Here is an 8523-nt window from a genome sequence, read left to right as displayed (position 1 = left end):
GAACCATGTACAAAATGGCTGCTGCCTAAATTTATGACACCTTTATCACAATAATTTTTGAGAGTTAGCTTCTTAATTGTTTTTATTACTCCAATTATTTTAAAATTAAGCTTACACATCTAGAAAGTATACAAATTACTTAACCACCATTCTTAATTTCCGCTAGCTTTTCAAAACAGAATTGTGATTTGCATTACGAGTTCTTTAACGAAAAATTTGTAAAAATGATAAATCACATGCAATATTTATTTCATATATTCAAATTTATTACATGAAAAAAAAAATCTGCAATGCTACTTTCAAGAAATCGTCATTTTAAAAAAGTTAGGGGTTAAAAAAGTGAAAATGATGCTGGTTCAAGAATTTTCTTATTATCAATGATTCCTTAGCCATGAATATCAATGAAGGGACCATGTAAGTGTCAATGAAAAGGATAGAAAATGTTTCCTCAATGGCATTTCTTCTTGAGTATTTGGAAACCTTAATGCTGATATATAAAGGAACACTACATGGAAAAAAAGAAAGAAAGATAGCAGGTAAATATTATGATGCTTTTACATTTGGCATCTTTATTTAGGACCACTCCAGATTATTTTCATAGGATAATACCTTTTCACACAATTCTCTTACTTTTTCTTATTTGTTTTATTTAAAGTGTTGATGGCCACTTAAACCCCACATTTTTTTTTAAGAATATGAGATAGTAGTTCTAGCAGCAAACAATATTGTCCCTTTCAATTTACGCACACCTCAACTATTCCATCTGATACCCGATATCCAATCAAGAATAAGACAACCTTCCAATAAATGTATGTAATTAAATTATTAATATTTCATTGGATTAACCACCATCATAAAAATGAGAAATTGGGAAAGCTTCTAATTCTATTCTTCAAGTACCTTAGCACTAGAGCATGAGAGAAAAGCAAAAAAGAATTACCCAACAAGGTATGTAGCTTGTTGTTTTATTTGGGCATGTAGTCCCCAAAGTTTAGTACGGTGAAAATAGCACGGGCTAGCCAGTTTTTAGACTGGTAATTGAAAATAGCCAGTACTTGCAAAATTATTGAAAAATAGTCACTATTTTGCTGCAACACGGAAAGTTCCAGCATAATATACTGGAGATTGGTGAATCTGTGTATGAATTTCCAGCATATTATGCTGGAACTCCAATACACGGAAAGTTCCAGCATAATATACTGGAGATTGGAGCACCTGTGTATGAACTTGCAGCATATTATGTTGGATCGATGTATTATGTTGGAATTCCATTATATTATGCTGGAATATTTTTCGGATTTTGAACATGCTTTCGTTCAAATTTATCTTTTACATGAAAAGTGGCTAATTTCGATTAATTTTGAAACTGTGGCTATTTTTCAATTACCACTTATAAATCTTGCTATTTTTGAATTTCACCACATCATATTCAAAACTCAAGTCCATTGGGCACTTACAAAAGTCTGAACCCATATTCAAGGTTGTAACTGCAATACTACAAGGAGAATAACATTACTACATGTTTGTATTTCAGAATACTAAGGCTGCAACAAGAGCTTAAACCATGTATGTCATTCCAACTTGGATGATGTTCATGTGAGGTACCCTCATTGTTGCAACCCCTCCTCTACAATTCCTCCTAAGGATTGCATATAAGTAATTTATGGTTAGTTTCTTGATAAACCATGAGTTTTTCTTCGCCCTCACGTCCCCGTGTCCTAGCAAATATGTAAATCCTGATTCTATGGCTTCGCGAAGTGCTGAGAGCTCGTATTCTAAACCAGGATCATCATCTACTGATGCTATTATTGATGGTTCTGAGGTAGATGTCCCGATCTCTAATCTTTGATCGTGCATTAATGGTACCTTAAGCTCGTCCACGCCAACTTCAGCGTTGTCCCTTGGCGCCATCACAGAATTGCTGTCAAACTCAGGTTGGGACAGTTTGTTTTCTAAAGCAAGATCAAGTGCTTCCTTTCTTAGAAACTTCTCAAGGCTATCAACCAGAAGTTGTTCGAATGAATGATGGTCTTCTTTTCTGACATCTTTATAGCCATATCGAGCTACACAACGAAACATATGATAGTCCTTAGGACAAATCCTTCGAAACAAGAAACGTTCTTCTTGAGGGACAACAGGAACTGGCACATATTTGATGCACACAAAGACTATTACAGAATGAATAGCCGGAAGGTCCAATAGAAACTGACTTAAAATAGATGGAATGCGTTGAACCAGTTCATTATATAGTAAACCGATCCCTGGTACTCGTACTGTCCCCAACGAACATCCAAGCTCGTCCATAAAATCCATCGAAATTTTCTGCTTAACTTCACTCTGATATTTTAAAACACTTCCATAGTTCCAGATATACATGACACAGAGGAAAAGAGAGGCGAAAACAAGTGGAAGCCAACCACCTTCCAAGATCTTTGATAAAACAGCAGACATATAAATGAGCTCCATTGTGCCAAATACCAATGGAAACCACAAAGCAAGAAGCAAATTTGTTTGCCATATTAGTAGCATTACAATTGTAACCAAAGTGGTGGTAACGATCATGACACCGACTTCAGCTATGCCTGCAACAGAAAAGAGTCTACTCTCAGTATGAACAAACAAGGAATATATTGTAAAGACTGGAATAAACTAGTATCCTATTAATAACTCGAATATATAGTTAAAGAGAGACACTAACCGTATGCATTGGCTATACTTGTTGTACTCCTAAATGCAGCAACCACGAGCATGCACATTATCATCAAAAACCAATTAATGACTGGAATGTAGATTTGACCCATGTGCTCTTTTGAGGTGTGAATAATCTTCACCCTAGGGAAGCATCCGAGAGCCATGGCTTGCTTAACACATGAAAACGAAGCAGATACCATGGCCTGGCTTGCAATTATAGCAGCTACAGTTGCTATCGCAAAAACTGGCCAGAAGAGACTATCTGCTTGTTCACAAAAAAAGAATCTTGAGTGTCAATGAGCACTTGCTATAGAAACATTTAACTCCTAAATAGCTGTAGAGAGATTGCGGAAAGAAAATATTTAGAGCTGAACATTAGCGCGATTATTACTTGGGACTGAATCGTAAAATATTCTGCCAGCTGACTGAGGGTGTTGCATAAGAAAAGCAGCTTGACCTAAGTAGGCCAACAGAAGGCAGGGGAAAACCACGCTTGTGAAGGCAATCTGCAACAGTCAACTTGCATCAGAAATGAAACAATTGTTGCAGATATTATATTATGGTAAGTTGAAAAGAGGGAAAGGACAAAGAAAAAACACCTGTATAGACTTCACAGTAAAATGACCTCAATCCGCAAACATCGCTTCTGCTCCTGCAAATTTAAAATAGTGTCAAAACTATGTCCTCTAATCAGATGTATACTGGCACTCTATAGAAAAGGAGCTTCTAGGCAGTCTTCTGTAAAATTTACCGATATCTCAATCCACATATTTCCATTAGGTATACATATACATATTGGCAGAGGCATCCATTACTCGGATCTCTAAGTATGCCAAATTCTTTTTTAACTATAGAGCAAATGAAAGGAGAACAATAACTTCGCGCACCTGTGATGCATAATACACAGCCACCAAGAGCGGACCATCCTTTGCTCGAGTTCTTCTTGAAGAATAGATAGATATAAGCTGGATTTACAGCCCTTATAACTGTTACGTCATACTTCAGCAGATTGTAAATTCCTATAGACCCCAGACTGAAGAACCACAACGCAAGGGCCGGAGCAAAAGTGAAACCAACTTTATTTGACCCAAATCTCTGTATGCTGAATAATGCGCCAAGGATGATAATTGAAATTATGACAAGAGCATCTGCATGCAATATCAATCATATTAATGTTTTCAATAAAGCAAAATTATCTGAGCTTCTTAGAAGTTGCCAAATGCAGTCATTTTAAACATAGAAGCAAAATCACCTGTATCAAATCCTGGTACCCTACCCTGCAGTCCACTAACAGCAGACATAACTGCCCAAAAAGAAAAACTTTTACAGCCATATTGTATATAATTTCTATTCAAACGACACAAAAGTAAATTCTGCAATCCATTTCAAGATGATGAAACTAAGACAAAGTACCTGCTATTGCTGGAGTCAAGATACCATCCCCTATTATCATTGACGTTCCCATCAAAACCAACAATAAGAGAAGTGTTTTCAGCAACGATTTACGTTCCAATATCTCCTTTATGTACACAGCCCTTTCTAGCTCAGGAGTGGGCAATTTGAGCTTAAAACTTGAGATACATTCATCAGCAGGCGTACGATTCTGAAGAAGATTGACATTTGCATATCTGCAAATCAATGAATACAGTGCAAAAGTTCCTCCTGCCATGTATAAAAAAAAACATTATCTACTAGAATCTCAGCATATGACAAGTTGAGAACAAAAGATACTTTTGGTAACTGCCCTATATATATACCTTCTCCATTGTCATTGGCCTTAAGCACTATGAATACATACTTCATTAGAGGAATGAGCGCAATTGTGTAAAACACAATTGACAATGCCCCTAAGACATCTACTTCTGAAGTGATGTGGACTTTGCTGAATACATCTGAGAAAACATATAAAGGGCTTGTGCCCATGTCACCATATACCACACCAAGTGTTTGAAATGCTAGAGCAAGAGTAGCCAAAAGAGGCACATCCTGTTTTGTACAAGTGACAGAAATTAGTCAAGAATGTAATCAGAAATGATGCTAGTTTTAGAAACAGGTACAATCAAAAGGGAGAGCACATGCATTTCTATGTCTATCTAGGATCCTTTTCATGACTAATGGTTTATTAAGGAATTCTGAAGTTGTTCTTTAAGATCATCTTTTTGTATATATTTTTCTGATTAATGTAATTTCTAAGGTATTTCTTCCAAATTAATGGACAGGAATTTGTTCCTGCAAATCTCAGACTTGAAATTTGGTAATGACTTGTCATAAGGTAGCTTAGTGGTCAATGAAGTAGGCTGAGAATCTAAGATCTCAGGTTCAAATCCCAGCAAAGACAAACATACTAGGTGATTTCTTCACATTTGTCCAAACCTTGGTGGATGAAGTATTTGGTACCTATTACTGCTTAGAGGTAGCAGGTATCTCGTGAAATTAGTCTAATTGCTCGCAAACTGACCAGACACCACGATTATAAAAAAGGTAACTTACTCATTCTCCAAAGACATATACTATAATTTAGACTACATTTTCTTGGTCCACAGTGCTCTCAATAAGAAAAGCTTATTTAACTTATTTAATCAAACAGACCCATAAGCTAATGAAACACAACAGGAAAGGCAAAACGGTCATAAGACATTTAACTTTTAAAGAAACCATATCAGCACAGAATCTCAGAGATGCCGTTTAACTTCTATACATTAAAAGTATAAGATAAATTTTAAACTATTCAGAATTTTAAATGATAATTACTGTTCATAAAAGTGGGATTAGTAACCTGGAAAAAAAGGATTACCTACTACGTACAACAAGTTCAAATACTTTATAGTATAAAAGTTCTTTTAGGCTGTCAATGTATAAGTTAAATGTTTCTAAAAATTGAGTTTAAGTTTGTGTAAATTTATGCAATCAAGTCACTTACAATATAATTAGATGTAAATCTCTATGATAAACATTAATTGGAAACTTGATAAAACTAAACTAACCTGTTATTATGGAATAAACGACAATTATTCAGTAAAAATTTTTGTATTGTCCGGACATAAAAGTTAAATCTTGTAAAATTACCTGTTTGTGTTGGCTACCATGAGCTCCTTTAATCTGCATAGATTCAACATCTAAAGAATCCACTCTTTTTGGTTTCTTAAGCCTTCTCCTAACAGATCCATAATTACTTTCTCTAATCTCCTCATTATTATCAACCACTACATCTTGATCGACTAATTCATTACCATCAACCCACCTCAATGATCCAGTACTTCCTCCACTACTACCATTTCTCCTCAATAATCCCTCTGTTACACTGCTCTCCTCAATCTCTTCTTTACTCATTCTGTCACCTCTTCAAGAAAACAAGAAATCTTCACTACAAGACTAAATAATTAGTACACCATTTTTGCTTCAATCAGTTTCTGACAAAAGTTGTTTTTAACTATAGTGTAACTACGTACAACATTATCAGCTCAATCATTTTCTGACAAAGGTTGTTCATTTGTTTTCTTATTGGTTGCGGTGTTGGGTTCTGATTTTCCTCAGTACAATAATTTTGTTTCCTAATAAATCTAGCACGTGTAACACCGGATGTTTTGTTAGAATTAGTAATTAACATTCCTTGGGAGCCTAAAACGTGTCATGTAATAGTAACAGAACAACGGATTCGCCGAATAACGTTGACAGTTTCCATCAGCATGAAAATACTGGATTGGTTTTATCTTCTTTTGTTTTCTTCCCTTTCTAATATTAGTTAAAATGCATGATTGTCAGATGCTGACTTAGTAATAAAATAAAATAAAATAAAATCTCGTAACAAATGGAACCATCTTTTCTTGCGTAAGAAATTTAAAACTTTTTTTTTTTTTTTCGGTTTAAAGGATGCATTTATATATCTAATCAGGTTATTTGAATAGATACATCAAGGGGCATATTATAATCCCCTGCCAAATTTGGATATTGAGCCAATGTATGAAGGCTATCACTATTACATTCCAAAACATGTCTAGGAAAAGTAGTTCCTAAGATATTTGCCAAAAAAAGCTTTATTTGCAAATACAGGAGGAACTACTAGCACAGTCAATCTCCAAAAAACTTCCTTCTTGGCTCCTTCCTTTTCCAAAAGATTAGCTACTCTATTCTGTTTCATGTAGCTGTGCTTGATCCTTGTCCTGTCCAGCTTTTAAATCAGCAACCTGCACTCAGAGATAATAGGATCATAAATGTCATTACCCAAATTTAGTATTCTGATAACTTTAGTTGAGCCAATAGCTATTTCCAGTGGAGTGGGGTTCCTGTCATCAGCTATTTGCAGTCCCTGCACTAGAGCTGTTAATTCAGAATGAGTGTTAGAAGTGTGTGGGAGGCTGACCATAAATCCTATTACCAGTCAGCATTGGAGTTCCTGAAGACACGAGTAGTGCCTCCTTTCCCTGGGTTACCTAGAGCTGCACCATATGTGTTTAGATTATAGTAACCCCATTCAGGAGGCTCCTATTTAACATTAATGGTAACTTTACAAACAGCTACCTCTTTACCAAAAACAATACGGTATTTAGTGGCTTTGGATATGGTATTTTTTTTTAAACCCCTCCCAAATTAGGAGGATCTATAGTGTTTCCACACTTCCCTTCCATGGTGACTCGAACCCAGAACCTAACGGTAGGGTATTGGTAGCTGAGGTAGGGTCTTTTTTTTTTAAACCCCTCCCAAATTAGGAGGATCTATAGTGTTTCCACACTTCCCCTCTATGCTAAACTCGAACCCCTCCCAAATTAGGTGGATATGGTATTGGTAGCTGAGGTAGGGTCCTTTTTTTTTTTTTTGCTAAAGAGATTGTAGTTTCTAGTCAGCCATATATGCCAGAAGCTGAAAAGGAGCAGAAGTTCCCAGGACAAATTATTGTTGAAGGTTTTTCTTTTAACTTGTCCCATGTATGAGTCCAAACTTGGCTAGTGAAGATGAGATCATTGTGGCAGCACTTGTTGGTGCAAAATTGGCTTAAACTATCCCTGAAATTCAGTGGCAAAGCCAGAAATTTACTCAAGGGTGTTCAAACATGAAAGAAGTGAAAAAATTTTCCGAGAAAGAGTGTTCAATTTGTGTTATATACCTCTAAAATCTAATATTTTACCTATACATGCAGTGTAATTTTCCGACGAAGGGTGGTCAATTGACCGCCCTTTACAACATGTAGCTTCGCCCATGCCTGAAAAGCTAAGCATTTGGACAGTCAAAGAAGATATGGGTAATAGTTTGAATATTGTTAGAGCAAAAGCCACAAATAGAGTCAATATTGACTGCAATTTTATAGAGGAATGCACCAGGGGGAAGTTTTTCATGGTGGAGGAGCCAAAAGAAAGTCTTGATCTTGTTAGGTACTAGAAGGGTCCAGATCCAGTTGAAGTTTTTAGTGGAGGTACCTATAATAGAGAGGGTTTTAGAGTCAATTAAATGATAGGCTGCTCTAGTGCTAAAAATATCATTGCTGGTAAGCCCCCATATCATTTTATCCTCTTTACTACTAACAGTGAGAATGAAGTTGGACCTGAGGATGTTGGTGACATTGTTCGAAAGAGTGATGGACAAAGAGGATGTATTCTAGTTACCATTATTGTAAACAGTGGCAACCTTAATGGATTGATCAGTAGGGGTAGGGGGCCCTCAACCATGCTTCTAATGAAGTTGGTGTTAGGGATCTAATTATCATTGAGGAAATTGAAGCTATCTCCTTTGTGGATAGCACATTTTGAAGCAACTCTACAAGTATTCCAGATTTGGAGAATGCACTGCCATATGGGGGACTTGGATTTCTTGGGTAACTACAGTGTTTTGATATCAGGG

The 8523-nt window shown here is 36.0% G+C and overlaps 1 pseudogene; it reads right to left on the bottom strand.

Annotated features, from left to right (window-relative positions):
- Positions 1–1422: 1422 nt before the first annotated feature.
- On the bottom strand, positions 1423–6196 carry LOC104224571 (putative potassium transporter 12; annotated as a pseudogene).
- Positions 6197–8523: the final 2327 nt, after the last annotated feature.

The sequence above is a fragment of the Nicotiana sylvestris genome, chromosome 10 (genome assembly GCF_000393655.2).
Source record: "Nicotiana sylvestris chromosome 10, ASM39365v2, whole genome shotgun sequence".
NCBI classification, from domain to species: Eukaryota; Viridiplantae; Streptophyta; class Magnoliopsida; order Solanales; family Solanaceae; genus Nicotiana; species Nicotiana sylvestris.
Note: the sequence above shows the minus strand (reverse complement) of the source record. Positions and strands in the feature narration are given on the sequence as shown.